At 35.8% G+C, this 20,469-nt stretch overlaps 1 protein-coding gene across 3 annotated transcripts in view; it reads right to left on the bottom strand.

Annotated features, from left to right (window-relative positions):
* Positions 1-20,469, bottom strand: part of LOC115214895 (5'-nucleotidase) — a 373,486-nt gene that overhangs the window by 176,934 nt on the left and 176,083 nt on the right. For all 3 annotated transcript variants that reach the window (XM_036503166.1, XM_029783931.2, XM_029783940.2), the window contains exon 2: positions 8,727-8,776. The gene's annotated coding sequence lies outside the window, so the exon portion shown is untranslated. The remainder of the gene's footprint in view (positions 1-8,726; positions 8,777-20,469) is intronic.

Below are 20,469 nucleotides of genomic sequence, written 5' to 3'. Positions count from 1 at the left end.
CGTAACTCTTTTATTGAAATGGATTTTCCAAGGACGAGGAAATTTACAATTTTAAATCTTTAAAATTTTTCCCAATTTAATTTACTTAAGTAATAAATTCGTTTTCTTACTTTTATCTCTCAATTGAGAGATATCTATAATTGAATATAGTTTTCATAGTAGCTTTTAACTTTTTTAACACAGCTGCTCTTTGTGAACCCCAGGGATTCCAGCCTGGGAATTCTGCTGTAGTCCTAAATATGTAAAACAAATGGTGGCCAGGAATACAATACTATTTACCACAGTCCTGTTCAATATGGACTTAACGAGAACTAGAATGTAAAAAAAAAAATGACATAAACCGTATTACACACACTGAATTCTTTCTTGAGATTTATACAATATTCAAACTCCATTCGTCAATATTTCCTATCACACTAACAGTAACATCAGTTCGGTAAGCCATACTTTCGTATGACTAACTTAATGCTTTTCTGGCACACTTAAAGCCATTCCCTCTTCCTTACTCACTTTTTCACTTTTACTCTCTGTCTCCCAGTTTCGCTATATCTCTCATTCTTTTCATCTCCTTTGCATACATTTTCGTTTACTATTCATCTGCTTATCTACCGAACTCCTCCCCACCTATTCATCTATTTGTCTATCTCGAAATCAATATTGATCGAATTCGTACACAATTTTATGTCTGCTTATTAATTCATCTGCCGATTTGTGCATAAGAGTGTATGTATGAGTGTGTGTGTGTGTGTGTGTGTGTGTGCATGCGCGTGAGTATGTGTTTATGTGTGGAGGTTATGTATTTGTGTTACTATGCATGTGATCAGCTGTTTATATGTGAATATGCTTGTGTGTGTGTATGCATGTGTGTATGTATGTGTGCGTGCGTATATGTAAGGAGAACTATATAAGTGTGCATCGGTTTAAGACATTATCTGGCTAAGTGTACACGTGATTCTATAAGATGAGTTTAAATTATCGCCATGCTTATTTCAAATATAGATGGGAAAGTGTACGTTCACAAGAAATTGCCAAAGTTAGTTTCGGTAAACCGCATAAAAACATACACATGTATCTATGTATGATTTACAACACACAAACACACAGACACACACACACACACTTACACATGCACATATACATTTATTTTTCTATTTGTACCCATACATTCGCAAGCAAATACATACATACATAATACATACATACATACATACAATAAATACATACATACATACATACATACATACATACATACATACATACATACAACCTCAAGCATTCACACATACACGCACTATTGAAATCCTTTAATCTGAAAACCAAACATTTCCAAACATCAACTACATATTTATACTATGTCCTAGTCGATACAAGTCAACAGAAAGCAAGTTATATAACGTGATGCTCCAATATATTTTCAGATTTCCTGCCAAACACACATACATAACGATACATGTAAATACGATATACGTGAATACATATTTCAAATTATGAATAATAATGCATATATATATATATATATATAGATAGATAGATAGATAGATAGATAGATAGATAGATTATATTATATATTATATATGCATGCATATTTAACATGTGTATGATATGTACACTCATAGATTAAAAACATTAAAACACTGAGAAGGCATTGAATTTGTCTCTGTAAATGATGAAAAGTATTTTTACAAAGAAAGTTTAGAAGATCGAAGGTTTACCTGTCCCCGGACTCGTCATTTATATATACATACATGTGTGTGTGTGTGTGTGTGTGTGTGTGTGTGTGTCTGTCTGTCTGTCTGTCTGCGAGTATATACAAAAAGGAACAAGAAAGCAAAACATCCAGGCAGTTAGGTGATACAAAAATGGGACAACAAAACTTCCAAATAGACGATACAAAGCAAACAAGGACGGGTCATAATATAGAACAATCGGTAAGTTGTCATTATAGTGCTCGCAGTTTCGAATGTCGGAGCGAAGAGCTACGATGCATTCTCATCGGCTATTAATGGCAACAGACGCTATAAAAAACCGTTCAACAAAACAGAAGTTACCCAAATAGGTAGAAAAAAGAAAAGAAGACAAGGTGTCGGCTATAGGTTTTACTGGAATATTTTGGACAAGTATAAACCTTATACCAACGGTAATGGCAAGTGCAGTCTTTGTAATATGAAAAGATGCCTCATCTGGAAAAGTTCCTTGGATCTCGTTACATGTCTAAATTCAAGAACTGAACTTTTGGGGTAATGTCCATATGTGGCAAAATGCCTCTAACGATTTTGGGCCACCCAAGATCACGGATAGAATCCGCATTTTTAGTATGTTCCTGCACAAGCCTTCCATATGTCTTAAGGTTTTTTTCATATTTTATATATATATATATATATATTCATTTTTTCCTTTTGAATTGTGTGAATGTTTACGTGTGTGAGTATATGTATATTTATTATATATATATTTATATGTAAATGTGTGTGCATGTGTATATATATGCATGTTATATGTATGCATATGAGTGTAAGACTGTGTCTAGTGCATAAGTGCAACTTTCATGCACGCGTCCCCTTGATGTGTAAGATATATGCATATGTTTGTATATGTGCGGGTGTAGGTGGATGTATATATATATATATATATATATATATATATATATATTATATATATATATATGTATATATATATATATATATATATATATATATATGTACATATATATATGTGTGTGTGTGTGTGTACTTCCAGTACTACCTTTGCAGACCACCAAGGTTCCGTGGGTCCCAGATTGGGAACCACTGTCACACTATAATATAGTGTGACACTAAATATTATGAATTTTGTAGAATTTAATTGCACATTATTTTCCTCACTCCCCAATTATATTTTAGCGGGATCTAATGCGATATCTTTTGCGTCCTCGAGTTTCTTGAGCACTTAGTAGAGCTAGTGAGAATACCATTATTCTTGTTTTTGTTGTTGTGAATCTGTTAATGGCACTGGTGTAACAGTATTGTATGCACTAAGAAAATTTTTGGCATATTATTACAAGGAATGTGTTGGCCTTCGAAATCATTATTTATAATAATAAAGAGCGAAATGTAAAGATGGCTCTTTGTATGAATTAAGAAAAAAACGTTTATTATTCGTATAGAATACATGCCAAAATATAATGAGGAAATGAGGTTAAAGAAAGTAGCATGAAATTTGGGGGAAAAACAGGATGATAGGAAGAATTAATGAATGAAAAAAAGTGTAAGGATGATGTCAGACAGATGGACGGGCAGAAAGACAGAGGCAGACATACAGGTAGAGATTGACAGAGAAAGAGGGGGCAAACGGAAAGTAGACAGACAGACAGACAGACAAACAGGTAGGTAGGTAGGTAGGTTTTGGGTAGGTAGGTGGGTAAAACGATAGACAGGGTGAGAGAGACTGAGAGAAAGAGGAGGATCGGGAGTGGGAGATAAAGCAAAACACTAAAGTATTAAGTAATCAGAGAATTGAAGAAGAAAGAAAGAAAGAAAGAAAGAAAGAAAGAAAGAAAAAAACAAAGAAGGAAAGAAAGAAAGAAAGAAAGAAAGCAATATCAGTGGGATAGTCATGATAATATTTGAAATAAAAATGTAGGTTTCGAGAAAATAGATTGGCGATTAGAAGGTTTAAGTAGAAGATAAAGCAATTTGCATCACTTGCTATTTGATTAGGTAACTGGCCCAAATTATATTGTATTCACAGGAGCGTATGTTTGTACACACAAACACACGTACAACGGAGATACGTACACACGCGTGCACACATGTACACACTCATTTATATATTGGAAAGGTTATATTCCTCTCACCTTTTCTTTTACTTAAAATCGTGCACCTTCTCCAAATTCCTAACACGCCCACAAAACACTCGCACACACACACACACACACACACACACACACACACACACACACACACACACACACATGACGATTATAAGCACACACCAACATCCCTCACCCCGTCTAACCCATGCCCTGAACCTTCCGTACTTGCTAACTATTACGCACTAATACATACCATAATACCATACACACCAAAAAAATACACATTCATTAAAGGTATTTATCAAAAAAGACAACGGATACACTCCTGCAGATGCACACACAATCACATTTTTCTTCCATAGAACCTATTTCCAATTTAGCTAATAACACTTCCCCCACGCCTTTTAAGTTTTTCCCCTTTTTTCTCACCACTTTTCCTCTTTCATTCTTACTTTTCTTTTATATTTTCTCTTAATGAAGGACTAGCGTTCCGAAACGTTCAGACATTCTTCTCTAGTCGTTAAACTAATATAATACTTGGTGACATTTGTCACTTCTCATTTGTCTTTATTTTCTTTTGGTTTCAGTTCAAACACTTTAAGGCGTTACCCTAGCAAGACTGCACTCTAATGACAGAAGCAAGTAAAAGATAAAAGATACATCGTCATCCTTGTCGTCATCGTTATTGCAGTGAGCTGTATCTCCTGTTCAACAATACCAATTTTTCCCTGTTGAAGGCAATATCAACATAAAGGAATATGAATGTCATGAATTTACTGAAAGTGGATTTTAACTTGCCAGCGAGTGACCATTACACTGTAGCTGAACTCTTTACTCTTTACTCTTTTACTTTTTTCAGTCATTTGACTGTGGCCATACTGGAGCACCGCCTTTAGTCGAGCAAATCGACCCCTGGACTTATTCCATCGAGGGGTTTTTGCGGAACCGCTTAGTTACGAGGACCTAAACACATCAGCATCGATGTTGGGGTGATAAACACAGACACACAAACATATACACACACACACATATATACGACGGGCTTCTTTCAGTTTCCATCTACCAAATCCACTCACAAGGCTTTGGTCGGCCCGAGGCTATAGTAGAAGACAGTTGCTCAAGGTACCATGCAGTGGGACTGAACTCGGAACATGTGGTTGGTGAGCAAGCTACTTACCACACATCCACTCCTACAATTTCAGCGTATTGTCACTGATTCGCTCGTAATCTCCAGTGGAACCTTATCAGCTTGTCCGGGTGGCGTTGCCTTCCTCCACTACTTCTAACAATTTTTTGATCAACGATTTTTGTTGAGTTTATCAGCTTGTACCAGAGCGGGATTTAGAAGGTTAAGTTACTCGGTTGTGTTTAATCTAAGTTCATTCTTCATTCTGATTGTAGTAGTTGAACCTAATAGGAGTACTCGTCTAACGGCGGTTTCGCTTTCAGAGTCACTGAACCACCTAAGCTTCTGATGATCTTAACATGCACATACTTGCATATACTCTATATGCTATTACTTAAAACTCTATCTACATCAAGTTTCACTGCTGAAATCAAATTATATCTCTCGAAATTTCTACGATTCTTACGTAAGTTTGCGTACGCGTGAGGTTATGCGAATAAATAACTTTTATCACTACCACCACCACAATAACCATTATCCTCATCTTCATCATCATTATCATCATCATCATCATCATCATCATCATCATTATCATATATATATATATACACACACACACACTCGAACACATATAATACACGTCTTTGTGTGAAACTGTGCGCTTATGTACATTTGTGATAGTTGTGCTCTGTGTGTGTGTGTGCGTGTGTGTGTGTATGTGTGTGTATGTGTGTGTGTGTAGTCGCTAGCACACGCCATTTTGTAGATACTCTTGTTAGTAATGAAATAAGCAAAATGATCAGAAGCAGCAGCTGGTGCCAAGGTGTCTAGAATATTAGATTACTGTCATTGTGTATTTCGAACAACCGTTCTGCGAAATCGCGCCTGTTCGTTCAGTCGACTACCTACGTGCCGTAGATGATGGGAGACGACAGAATAGCAACCACTGACTGAGACGTTAAAAGTTCGTATCTAACCATTGACTGTCCTCACGCAGTAGATACTAGGAAAAGTAAATATTCTCCAGTCAGTACATGATAAACGTGGTTCTGTCATTCGTACGAATACACATGCATTGTTCATAACAAGGAAACATGATCTTCGACAATATGTAATTAAAAAACTTGGATTTTCACTTTTATTTGTAATGACTCTTCTTGACAATAACACAAGCATAACCATACCCCTAAAAATTAGCCTTTTCCTTCTTATTCTTCGGGGAGAGAAAATATTTTACTCCCTAACGACCATATTCACCTTTTCTTCCAGCGGTTAGTTGCAACTCCCCGCAGTGGGACTCTTGGATAATTGCAATGGGATTCTTGTATAATTAACTGTTTTCATTACCATCAATTGTTTCATTCATCATCGTCATCATTATCGTCATTGTTGCCATCGTCGTCGTCGTCGTCATCATCATCATCGTCGTCGTCATCATCATCATCATCACCATCATCGTCGTCAACTTTATCATCGTTATCATTATCATCGTTGTCATCATTGTTGTCTACGTCATCATCATCAAAATTTGAAGCCATGTACTAACATAATATTTTGAGCGTTGGACAAAATGCATAACAGCATTTCTTCCGGTTCTTTACGTTCCGAATTCAAACTCTGTCGAGGCCAGCTTTGCTTTCATTCTTTCGGAATTGATAAAATAAAGAAGCAGGGAAGTTGTGGAATCTATGTAATCAGCTCTTTACCTTCTCCTGAAAATCGCTGGCGTAGTGCCAAAATTTGAAAGAACTTTGTCATCATCATCATCATCATTATTATTTAGCTCCCAATCGATATCTGACTCAGCAGTGCTATGAACTCCAGTTATTAGCAACACCATCATTTTCATTCATCTCTTGGGTATTGCATATCTAGAGCTATATTATTCAATGTGCACCTCCCATTTCAAGGGAGTATTAGTATCACAAGGGAGATTTTGGTTTCTATTATTAGCAGGTTAAACGACCACATAGGTTTCTTACAAGTTTGCAATGTATTTATAGCAATCCATTGACGTTATGTTCTTACAGCAGTAATTACATTTGGATTAATTATGCCTATATGACACGTTAAACAATGGTCGCAAATAATCTCTCCTACATGATCTGAAGAACGTTGAATAAAATGTAATTTATGCTTTAAAACAACTACAATGATGTCATTTTGCGGAAAAGACGTTGCGCTAATAGCGTACAATGATCATTCCGGAAGTACAGAAAATCGCTACATTTGTTGCTCGCTTTGCACTCAACTACACAATATACACAAAACTCCACAAAAATTTTAATTCTCCATCAGTCTCACTGCCACATACACAGGGAGGAAGGATCTAAGAGATTGCTTGAAATATATGTCAAATCTCTCTCAAATTACACTATTGGATTATTGCACGGTGCGGCTCCTGATGATAAAAAGAGGATAGCTACGGCTGGAACTCCGTCTGCGCAACCAGAGACTGGCCATGAGCCCAATAGCAACAACAATGCCATACATGCAAAGTACAGAAACATCTCTTAACTGTTAAAATTAATACGGACATCATCTCTGATAATGTACTTCCATTAGTCTCAATGTACTTCCATTAGTCTCAAACTAAACTATCATTGCCAAATATTTCAGTTTTTCTCTTCATAGAGATTTATTCTCAAACATTTTTAAAAAGTCTAACTGTATGTTCCATCTCCGACGACTTCTGTGACTCTGCCAAGCTACCGACATTTTTCTTCGCCTTCCAACGTCTCAAAGGCAATGGAAACACGTCAGCAATTATGTTAAACACACTGTGTTTATCTTCAACCACATGGAGATTTAAAGTTGGAAAAATGTCATTGCTTTTAGAGTTGGAAAAATGTCACTGCTGTTTTTTTATTTATTTATTTTTTTTTTTTTTGAGACTTCAATGTACAGGTTTCCACTATTTTCACCACCATGTTCCCTTTTCTATAAATTCATTTTTCTGCAGATTCCAAGCTCTTGAAAGGTTCATCTACTAAAAAAAATGTTATTTTCGTTCACGAACTCATGGTATTTTCTATGCAGATTGTAACGGTTACTGTAGGGTGCAGTATGATAGAGATTTGGTTGTGTTCTCACGTAGCTTATTCGATTGGTTACAGGTTTCTCCGTTGGTCTGTGCAGAACATGCATCAGGTTCATCTTACGACTCTGTTAAAGTCAACACCGAAGATAGAAAGGTGTAGCGGTTCCGGCATCTTTCGAGGAATTTGTGTAGTACAATTTACACGTTTAGCGAAAACGAAAAGTTCGTTTCAAAATAAAAGTGGAGATTAACTAAATAGATACATTACTTTATTATGGCATGAGAGAAGCAATATCGTCTTTTAACTTTGAAAGGAGACATACGCAAGTGATTTATAAGAAGAGGTGTTGTAATTTCAATTGTTATGAGTTCAAATCCTACTGAATTCAGTGGTGTCTTTCATTTCTTTGTGGCCAATAAAAGAAAATATTTATCAGATACTGGTGTCAATATAAAAGCCCGTTCCCCCTCCCCTATATTTATGGCCCTGAGTCTATGTCATAAATTATTATTATTACCTACGATGATAATAAGGAGAAGATGATGGTGATGCGTCTGTTCCATTTATTTGATGTTTTGTTTTTCGTTTGATATTATTTTTTACCTTTTTTTTTAGCTATCTTCGCCTTTTTTTACCAATTTACAGAGATGAGTTAAAATGCACGTTTTAGTACTTTGAAGTATATAATTATATCTAACCAATAACTGAAATTTTATGTTCTACAGAGGCTAGTCAAAATCATCAATGAAAGAAGTGTAACGTCTATTACCTTGTTAAATCATCCTGTTTGCTCGGTATCTTTGATTTGGTTAATTTTATCTAAAAAAATAATAAAAGAGAATATATATGAAAATTATCATACACATTATAGAAGTAGATACATAAATATTCACACACATACATACACACACCTATGTGTATGTATGTATGTATACATGTATGTATTACTATTTGTACACAAAACAACATACAATATATGTTACATAAAAGCTTTCGGTCTAAAACAAAATTGCGACCTTTTTCTCTATTCGATTTAGTGAGAGTTACCCTTTCACTTGCAATATCAATATATGTATATACATATACACACACGCACGCACGCACACACACACACACACACACACACACACACACACACACACATATATATATATATATATATATATATATATATACAATGAAATTTCACCGCCCCAGAATTTCCACCCAAGGAAATGTCGTCTTCAGCACATCCCTCTGCTTGCATCATCTGAGGAATCAACAATCTTAGCTTGCTCTATTTGAAAATTCGTTACCCAGTCCACAGTTGTATATCGAGATACAATATTTTATTTCTTTCCGTTGTTTAAAAAAAAAAACGATAATTTCTTCCAGCATCCCAGCCGTGACCATTTCCTTTTACGGTATATCAGAGACTACATTCCACTATTCCATTTAAGACAGGACGATGTGTTATGAGGGAGATTTACGTGGTGTTCCTAATAGGGTAACTGCGTAACGATTCCTTTAATTGGCGGTAAGGTTGGTATTCGTACCAGTAGTACTGGTGCTGGTGTTGTTGTTGATGGTGGTTGCTGATAATGATGTTGTTGCTTGTGTTGGTGGTGCATGTTGTGGGGATAACTGTGATAGTCGTACCTATGCCGGACTTGATGGTGTTGGAAGTAATGATGGTGATAATGATCATAGTGGTATTGGTGTTTGTGGTAGAAGTGATAATTGTGGTGTGCGTGTGGTATATGTGTGTGTGTGTTTGTGTATGTGTGTATGTGTGTGCGTGTACTGTTATAAAGTAATTCGTCCTATCGCCTCCCTTTACTTAAATGTAAAATATAACTTAACATTTCAATAAATAGGTATCGATAATATAGTACCAGAGGGAAATAATTACTGAGGAAAATACCATTCAGAGAGACACATGAATACCTTGCTGCAGCATGGCGACAAAGAGATAATTAAACTAGCAAACGAATGAAAGAATGCGACCAGTATGAATTTTTTATTTGTTTTATATAAAAAAAGTATCATAGCTGAGAATATCTGACAGAAAACAAAATATGTTGCTATATATATACATACATATATATATATATATATATATATATATATATATATATATATATATATATATATATATATATATATATGAAAGAGTATTTCTAATGCATTTTCCTTCTCGGGTGTCTGATTTCGTTTCGTATAGATCGTCCGGTATACGACATGTTGAATAAAGCTAGATCATAAACTTAATACTAAAATAACATTCAAGAAAAGAAAAAGTCATTTTTGTTTGTTTTTGTATTCGTTTATTTTTTTGTTTTGGTTATTTTTCGAAAAACAAGAACAACTTTTTTTTTATATTTGGTTATCTTCTATAAAAAACATTTGAACTCCTAAGCTACAATCGTTTCATGTAAGCAGTTCATCAACAAACGAAAAAGTTGTAAAAACAAGTATCACCTAACCGTGAATGACTAAATGTGAATGCACAAACATAGCGAAAGAGAAAATGAAATAGACACAAAATATCATAGGATGTTAGTGCGATTGATGCCAAGATATAGAGAATAATACTACGTGTTTAAAATTAATTCAAACTGGAAACTTCTTATATATATATATATATAAGCATATATATATATATAGTCGCCATGATAGATCGTTAGCCACTACACACATTTTTTCTCTCCTTTTTTCTCTCCTTGTTTCTCTCCCTGTTTTTTCTGTGTCTCTTTTTGTAGAAGAGCGTAGGCTCGAAACGTAAAAGACTTTTTCTATTCCTGAGCGTTATACTAATACATCTGTTTGTTTTGTACACCACCTGTCTTCGTCTTTTGTTTTTTTCGTAGACTCTCCCTATATATATATATCATAAAAAAACGGAGAAAAAGGACAAGAAAAAAGCAACAACGCGAGGACGTAATACATGCAAAGTATTAATGAGATGCTGCCAGAAGGAAAGAAAGAGTAGGTGCTTTACGTTTTGAGCATACCTCTTCTTCGGAAACAGGAGATAGGAAAGTCCCAAAGAAAATGACGAAGGAGGAAAAAATCGTCAACAGTCCACGTCTAGTTACAATTTTGATATATATATATATATATATATTAATAGTTATCGCGAAGCTATGGCAGTCCAGAAATATAGGACGAATTCTGTCGTTGTTTAGCTCCAAGAGGCCATCGCCTCTAGCTTGCTATGTGACACACGAACATGTGTCCATTATAACCTTCGAACAGGGGAGGTCAGCCGCTTCCCCTTGCTGGCCTAGTTTCGGGGTATTGCCTCTTATCAATGCAGAGTACTCGAACCCAGTAGGCGTCGCTACTGACCGTCTGTTCGAAGGATTGTTTACCTAAATTTAGTGGACTACGGCAGCGGTAGTCGAAGGTTATAATGGACACAGGTTCGTGTGTCACATATAAGCTAGAGGCGATGGCCTCTTGGAGCTAATCAACAGCAGCATTCGTCCTATATTTCTGGATAGCTTGGCGATAACTATTAATATCCAGTACTATGAGAAGGAAGGCAGCACTGACAGCATTATTTTAGAATTCCAAGATTCGTGGGTGGGGGAGGAGTAATTTGCAATTCGTTTGCTGTCCTCAAACTGGAGACTTAATCCGAATAATTGCAACAGAGAGGACTCTCTCAAAAACATTAAAGAGCTAGATTGTGTTGTCAGAACTGACAATATATTATTGTTCTATATATGACGAACAGGGAAACAAATTCTCAACCATTTTTTCACAAAGATAAAACATAGAGAAGCAATCATATGTGAGAAAGACCCATCACATAAATTTCATATTTAATAGCTGCTATTCCTGTTAGACTAGCGATTTTTTCTTTTTTCCAGAACATAACATTGGCATATGTTCATAGAGCTAAATCAATCAGTTTATGAAATGAATGCTAATATACAACAGTAAAAAAAAATATTTCAATAAAATCTGTCGATAAAACATATTTTTTTTTCTTTATTGTATTGCGAGATTATGATTTATCATCATTTTAACCTATGCTATTTTAACTGATATCTCTAATCATAAATATATTAATCGTATTTATTTATTTATTTATTTATTTTCATGGTGGAACTATTAATAGGCTATCAATCACTCAAAGAAAAAAATTTGGAAGTAATTGAATTGATAATTTTTGTGCCAAGAGAAAAATGTCAGTTACAGGTTCAGTACTCCCACACCCAAATTTGCACATTCCTCACTAAATTAATTAGAAAGTAGTGCAATTGGACAACGGAAAACAGAAAGTATGAAGAGGTCAATTAGCAGAGCCGTTAGCGTGTCGGATAGATTGCATTATGGTAATAGTTACAGCTCTCCACACTCTGAGTTCAAATCCCACCGAAATCAACTTCGGCTTCACAAATTTCGGAGTCGATAAGTAAAGTACAGTTCCGCGCTAGGGTAGATATTTCTTGTTTCCTTACCCCTTCTTTCTTTCTGCCTGTCTGATTGTCTCTCCCCTTTTCTGAGAAAAATTGGCTGTAGTCAGACCTGGAGGGTAATGAGTCCTGTCAATTCTACAAATACTCGGCACGCCATATGTCACAACGGTATCCCTAAGACCCCATCAAGGATTTAAGGGCCAAAGGCAAAGCAAGGTAAGATTAAAGGAAGAATAACAAACTTTGTAACAAATAAAAAAAACTCTTTTATCTTTACATATGAAGGTGTGGTTGAGAAGTCTGGTTCACACCTATACAATTTCGGGTTCGATCTTACTTCCACAGCACTTTCTGCAAATGTACGATTATAGTCTATGGTAGACCAAATCATAGTTGGAAACCAGAAACTGTATGCAAGGTCAGACACGCATACACTCCTACACACGTATACATTTCTTCACACAAACACACAACACACACACTTTCATACACATACACACACACATTCTTATATATATGTGTGTATGTATGTACATGTATGTCAGTTTCCAAGACCGATATTGGTACGTTGAACAAAAGTAGCCTTAAGTGTTAGTTTCCATGTGGGAAACGTATGCCAGATCGACTTAGATATCGTTAAAAATTACTTACCAGAGAAAATACACTGAGTCGATTTAATTGAACAAAATACTTTGAAGTCAGAGCACACGCATAGTCATAAGCTCTGCAATTTAAACCAGTAAAAGAATATCTTACAATTTTAAAATACTTTCTGTAAGTCACCATAGTGTTCCATGAAAGCTTGCTTACTTTTAAATATTACAGATAATTTTTTAGCTTACATAAGTGCCAGTTACGCACTGGGGTCGATATAATCGACTTAATCCGTTTGTCTGTCCTTGTTTATCCTCTATGTGTTTAGCCCCTTGTGGGTAGTAAAGAAATAGGTATTTCGCCCGCCGCTGCGTTCTGAGTTCAGATTCCGCCGAGGTCGACTTAGCCTTTCATCCTTTCGGAGTCGATTAAATAAGTACCAGTTGCGCACTTGGGTCGATGTAATCGAATTAAATCCTTCGAACGTCCTTGTTTGTCCCCTCTAAGTTTAGCAATAAAGAAATAAATATATATGATAGCTACAGGCATCATACGATTACCAAATTGACTACACTGCGGCGGCGTTTTGTATTCACTCTCATTGTGTCTTCCACTTACTGTATTCCCAAGCTAACAAATGCCTTGTGAGTGAAACTGGCAGAAGAAAACTGTTCACACGGAAGCCTCCCCCCGGGCGCACACGCGTGTGTGTGTTTATGCCTCACCGCTTTGTAATGATGTTGGTTCGTTTACGTCACTATAGCCTAGAAGTTCGGAAAAAAAATAAACCAATAGAATAAGTAGCGAGGTGGATTTGATAGACTAAACACTTCAAGCGGTGCTCCAGCATGGCCACAGTCCAATGACTAAAGTATGTAAAATTATAAATACACATTACAAACTTACAAACTCAGTTACAAACTCAGGTTGTGGTGACATACCTTGCATAGAGCACACTTGTAAAGATTATTGTAAAACGTACCAATAACATGCATATAAAAAGACAAATTAAATAGTAAACTTATTTCAAAATCTTGTGAGATATATCGTATAAAATTATTCACTACATACAGAGAGAGTTTGTTCTCAATACACATTCGAGAATAAAAGTGTAATATCTTACCCATTCAGTTACTTCACTTCAGTTTTTCTGACGACTACTAAAACAATTACTGTCGAAAAAATAAGAATTTGTCTCATGCCAAGACAGCATAAATGCAGAAATTAAAACGCCTTAAGACAAAAGCAGTTATCCGTGAACAGAAACAGCATGTCAGATTTATAAGAGCAAGGAAGCACGTTTATACAACCTATCCGAGCGGGAGTATATCTAGCATTATGCTCGCCTAGCGCGGGTCAAAAGGAAAATGCGGTTCTGTCACGATGTAGTTGAAAACTTCCTTCAGCCTGAAGTAGCAAAAGCACGTTTTATTTATTTCCAGCGCAAGTTTTGGTTTTAGTTAATCTGCATAATAACAATGTCTAAAAGAAGAGCTAAGCTATAGGAAACCAATTCTAAATCTATAGCTCAAGTTTAAATACGTGTATGTGATAGTAATAGTAGTCATTTATAGTGCCAGAGTGATCTGATTATTAACTTAACGCCACCAGAACTATGATGAAGTTTAAGATCGAGGGAACATAATTTAGATCTAAAATACTGTCAACAGTAACAGCAATAACGAAGTGTTTCGTTTTGGTATTTGGCTTGCAAGATTCTTAATGTGAATTCGCGTGCTGAAACATTTTTTGTGATATCTCAGTGGGAATCACTTAATCTAGTTCACTTATTTTATTTCAATTTATCAGTCGGTTAATGATTTAACCAATGAACTTGAAACATATTTGGAGTAGTGAAGGCATGTCATTGATCAGGTCACGAATAGCAACAGAAGGACTCTGACAAACCTGGCTGATTGATTGACTGAACAACAAATCAAGCAATCTTTTAATCTATTTAATTGATTAAATAGTTGCTTAAATTTGTTGAAGTGACAAAAAAAATGATATAAATGCCAATTTGAAAATATAGTACCTTGTTGTGTTCTTTTCTTTCTTTGATATCAGTGTTAAGATTCTAAGTAAATGGCAAAGACGGTACAGCACCGGACGAAATGTCTGATAGTATTTAGCTATAGTCCTTTATATTTGGATTTTATACTTTCTTTGATGTCGATAGCATAAGTACAAGTGAGATGCATGTACAAGTGAGATGCATGTACAAGTGAGATGCCTGCTCGTAAGATGTATTGATTTGTTGTATCAATGACAGCGATGAAATTAAAACTAACTTCCAGTCCTAAGTTTAATCCTATTGTTTGAGTTGCCGATATCTAATTCACCTTCTAGTTGAAGGAGTTTAATTAAGGTCATTGATGGTTAAAGTTCTTTTGAAATGGGTAATTATCACGCCCTCTCATTTCCTACTTTACTAGTACTTAAGTTTGTTGTTTTTGTTATTGTTTAGTTCCATGTAAGCCTTGCATGATCAAATTTAATATCAAAGCTGTGGCAATCTCATTTTTGTATATTAATGGCCAATTGTCAATTTTGTTCTTACGTTTTAGAACGATAGTAGAGTGAGAGTTGAATAAAGTTTTGTTGCCATTTTTAGAGGGTCGGGCGGCTGCAAAGAGACACCCTAGTCGGTTCATAATATTTATGAAAGAGATGCCTAATACAAAGAAAATAATCTATTAGAACAAGTTGACATGTTTAACAAAGTAAAGAAGTACTAAGAAGAGGAAATTGGTGTAAAAATACCGCTTCACCAAACCAACCTTCTCAACATGGACAGAACAATCATTAAATAGCTAGGGGAAATTTTTTAACTGTATTCTAAAGGAGACACAGTTGCCATCAGGGAAACTTGGCTTACCAAGATAAACGAACGAAGGTTGTCCGATCATTTCAAAGCCTGCGTGTATACATGCACGCTGTCCCGCCCAACTACTGTTAATATACGTCAAACTTCTGAAACTCTGGGAGATAAAATCAGGAGCTATTTAAGATGGTGTCTTCGTTTGCCAAGGAACCTAAGTAGTATTGCTCTGCACAGATTAATTAACACCTTACATTTCTCTTTCAGCGGTATTTCGGATGAATTTATAGTAACTTGAGCAATAGACACACCCTACAGCATTACAGAAACACCCTATTGTAGCAGCTGCTAATATTAAGGCCCACACAAGTAGCTACCTGGACTACCTTTTAAGTTGTCATACTGTAACAAAAAATACAACATCCCTTTCAATAAGAAGCACGAGCAGACGTAGAGGAAATACTGGTTATCAAAATAGCAAACCTCAGTCAACAAAGAACATTGATAAAGTGGGGCGACATATTGTGCAGCGAAAGACCACTTGGTTGGATATCTGGCGGGTATCAGATTCCTGGTTCGTTTTGCCTACAACACCCCACCAACCGGAAAACGTTCATGCATGAGATAAAAGTAAGATAACTTCTCCTGCTAACTGAAAGTTTTCTTCAGCTGCTCTCCTAAAACATTTACCAATGGCTTCCCACGCTGATACTGTGACCAGGCGTTCAAGGTAATTACGGAGTTTGTCATTGTTCACTGTTGTAAACATTTACACAAAAAGTAAACTATTTTTTGCTCAAAGGTAGAAAGAAGCTGTCCATTGTCACAGGTTAAATTGTCTCTACTTCGCACAACCCTGGACTAGCAGCTGAGAGTGGAACTTATGAATTAACTAAAGTTCCATATAAGCTGTCTTCCGTTTAGACATAATCCCCTTCTCAGATTCCGCCAAGCAGGCCATCAGGTAGGAACTAACTGTTTCCTAGGAAAAACAAATAGAAGAGGCTAATTAGATATAGCTTGCTATAAATATATAGGAACCGGTCAAGCAGCGTAGATGCTGACCGACTTGTAAGGCGCTTACTCAACAAAGATCCAATTGATGTTAGTCATACTGATGTAGTGGAAGCATACGTTCTGGTACTGAAGCGAGCGAGAAGAATACGAATCGAGTTCGCATAAAGAAGGCAGGCCAGTGGCATGTTGCTGCTGGTACGAAGACCAGCTGGTAAATTGAGTGAGAGCGGTCTGATTTTGAAAGACCCGAAATCACTTGCGCCTCCAGGAACGTCATCACGACACATACACACACACACATGCATGCATACACAGAACTATAAGTATATATCTGCATATACGTACGCATACATGTATGTGTGTGAGTATATATATATATATATATATATATATATATATATATATGGTTCGAATTTACAGAAAACAAAAGACGAAGACAGGTGTAGGAGCAACAAGCAGGTGTATTAGTTTAACGCTCGGGAGAAATGGAAAAGTCTTTTAAGTTTTGAGCCTGAGCTCTTCGACACAAAGGATTAAGAGTGGGGAAATGGAGAGAGAATAAAAAAAAATTGAGAGAAAATGTGCAGAGTTCAACAGTCCAACATGGCGAGATGACTGGAAAAAAGAGGCTGAATGAAAGGGAAATAATAATAATAATAATAATAATAATTATGATAACGCTGACCCCAACGAACTAAGGTACGCAAGCGTTTGTGTGTATGTGAGAATGGTGTGTGTGAGTTTGTATGTGTGAATGGGGACGAGTGAGTACCTCTGTGTGGGCGAGTGTGTATAGACGTGTATGGACGCGTGTATATGTATGACTATGCGTATGCACACACACGAAGAGTTGCAGAAAAGTTCCTGGCTTTGGCTTAAAGAAAATACAAAAGAATCAGTTAATTATATTTTTATTCAACATATTTCCCTTAGATTCATACACTTATTGCAGCGGTCCTTCAGTTTATCTAGACCTCGTAAAAGAACTCGGAATGTTGGGCCTCCAACGAGGCCTTTCGCGACACCCTATGTATGTGTGTGTGTGTGTGTGTGTGTGTGCATACATGTATGTATGTATGCAGATAGACATACATATGTGTGTATGTATGCGTGTATTATTTACATTCTCATTACACGAAAGGCGATCATTTCTAAAACAATTCTTATTTTTATTTACTCTTTAACCAATAACTAACCACTTCTCGATTGCATTTATACATTATTAGTTTTTCGGGTGATTTCTTTTTTCTCGTATGTTTAAACAAACATTTTACATCTTCTTTTTTCCTCTCCTTTCCTTTAATATATTTGATATTATCAGTGAATGAAAACAGAGAAAAAAAAATAGTGACTTAACTGAATGAGAGATAGAATTTATTGAATTGCTGATTATTTCTTGATTGTTGCGAATGCCTGGAAGGCAGAAATAATTGTTTGCTGCCAGTCGTTTTGATATCGGAGGCCAACTATTGAAATACAGGAAGTCTTTGAGATGTAGCCAATTATTTAATCGATATATTAGCTGTTGTTGTCGTTGTCATTGCTGATGTTCATGGATAATAAATATCTGTGTTAGTAATAAATTCTCCGTGGATAATTCTGAGAAATTAATATTACCTCATCGTTAATTTTATAGAAGTAGACCATTTGTTTACTTAATATCAACGAGATGTAAATAATACATTCGTAGGCTGGTAAAGTAATTATTTGATGATTGCACGATTTCTTTCTCAAAGACTTGGATTTCTTCTCTGTAAATATGAGAAGCTGATGTGGGACAATTTCTTTTTTGAAAATAAATACTTATAATAACATACGGAGAAGCCAATTGAAAGACATGCTATTACATGTCACGGTTAATGTGCTGACAAAAGACACTTCACATTACAACTAATTGCAAATAGATACTATTCGTAGATGAAAGTGCATTACTGCAAATGATTAGAAAAGAATATAACTGACAATTCAACTTGTTCGTACCTCTCACTGCCCAGTTTAATGCTAACATTTACGTTTTCGTTTCCTACTACCATGACTTGTTACTGGTGGTTGAGATAGAGACCATACGTATATGACACCTTCTTGAATCTATTTATCACTTTTTGTATTCCGGCTTTTGTCTTGGCAAGTGGAGCAGTATTGTCATCATATCTCAAATTAGAAATATACAAGCCACGTATCTTAATGCCATCTTCCTCATTACTTCTCGCTTTATCCACTAAGTGTAGATGTTGAGTAAGCATGAAGAAAGAATACATCGCCCAAAACTCCGTTTCCATTTTTGAACTTTTCTGCATTCTCGTTATTTACTAGAATGCAGGATTTTTGCTGAATATAAAGCTGCTTGATGAGCCTAATGAGGTAATTTGGAATACGGAGATGAGACATGATGCATTCATGTGGCATTAGTTTGCACAGATAAAGCCCTTTCTGTAGTCAATGTAGCAAAGGAAAGCTGTGGTGTCGTATAATTGTAAGGCTCAAACAAGTTTGAAAAATATTATCACAAAAGGGAGATTAGAGGGCAGTAGATCAAGAGGCTGTCAAAGAACAGTTGCAAGAGCTGGGTGGACAAGGGTGGCAAGGTAACTCGTGAACTCGCGCTTATTCGGAAAATTTTTTGTTGTAGTGGCATTAATGTTTTTCAGACGTACGATACATGACGACAATGACGGCGACGAGAACTGACAAAATATAAGATAATTCTTAAGTGTTCAATGCTGAATTGGAGTCTGTTCAGTGCTGAATTTGGAGCATTCAGTAAAAAACTAATGACAGTCTCCGTGAGAACCCGACCTTGATTATTGCATTCTTGAGTGACTTTCATCAGATGGATGTCCGGCTCGACAAAGTCCTTGTACTTCGTCAAAGGAAATCGACATTTCAGAATAAGCAGAGATGGGCAAGGGATAATCTGATTTGCCGAAAAACGAAACTAAGATGCTCTTTTAATAAACAGTGGCAGCTCAGCTCCATCACTGAAGTCCTTAATAATTCAGCAAAAGACATAAAACTCACATTTCACACTTTCCTACCTTAAAATATAACGAGCCTTTGTATAAATAGAAATAAGACCCTATAATTTTAATTGAGAATATATATTTACAAGTCATCAGTTTTAAATTGTTGGTACTTCCCGGGTGTTTGTTTTCCTGTCTAGTCTACAGACCTTGTTCTTTATTCCACTAAGAACATCGGTATGGCCCTTTGCCTGTCCTGTGTATCACATTTGATGCACAGGAGATTTTCCTAACTATTTCCAACCACAAGGGTAACTTAAAACTTATGAAAGGAAAGCTTTACATTACGCAGAGCGTATGAAACAAATTGAAGTCTGAAAACAAACATGGACATTTAACAAAATACTTTGAAAATACTGTGGACAGATAAAGGGTAACACAGGTTTCGACTATTTCACACTGCAATAACAATATCGAACTTCCCAAATAATTTTTCAGTAGTACTGAATAACGAATAAAATAGAGATTCTAAAGTTAACTGTATTTCAGGACACTGGAGTTTTATTTGATGACAACACTCTTGAAATTTGAGGTAAAGTAACTTGTTTCAAACATACAAAAATTATATTTCTGTTGTGTTTAGAAAGGTTCAACATTTATAGATGTAGCATTAAGCCTCAGGCGATCCGAGTAAGCGACTGAATTCGTTTT

This window comes from Octopus sinensis, linkage group LG1, assembly GCF_006345805.1.
Source record: "Octopus sinensis linkage group LG1, ASM634580v1, whole genome shotgun sequence".
Classification (NCBI taxonomy): Eukaryota; Metazoa; Mollusca; class Cephalopoda; order Octopoda; family Octopodidae; genus Octopus; species Octopus sinensis.
The sequence above is the reverse complement of the archived record's forward strand: the minus strand, read 5'-3'. Positions and strand labels throughout refer to the sequence as shown.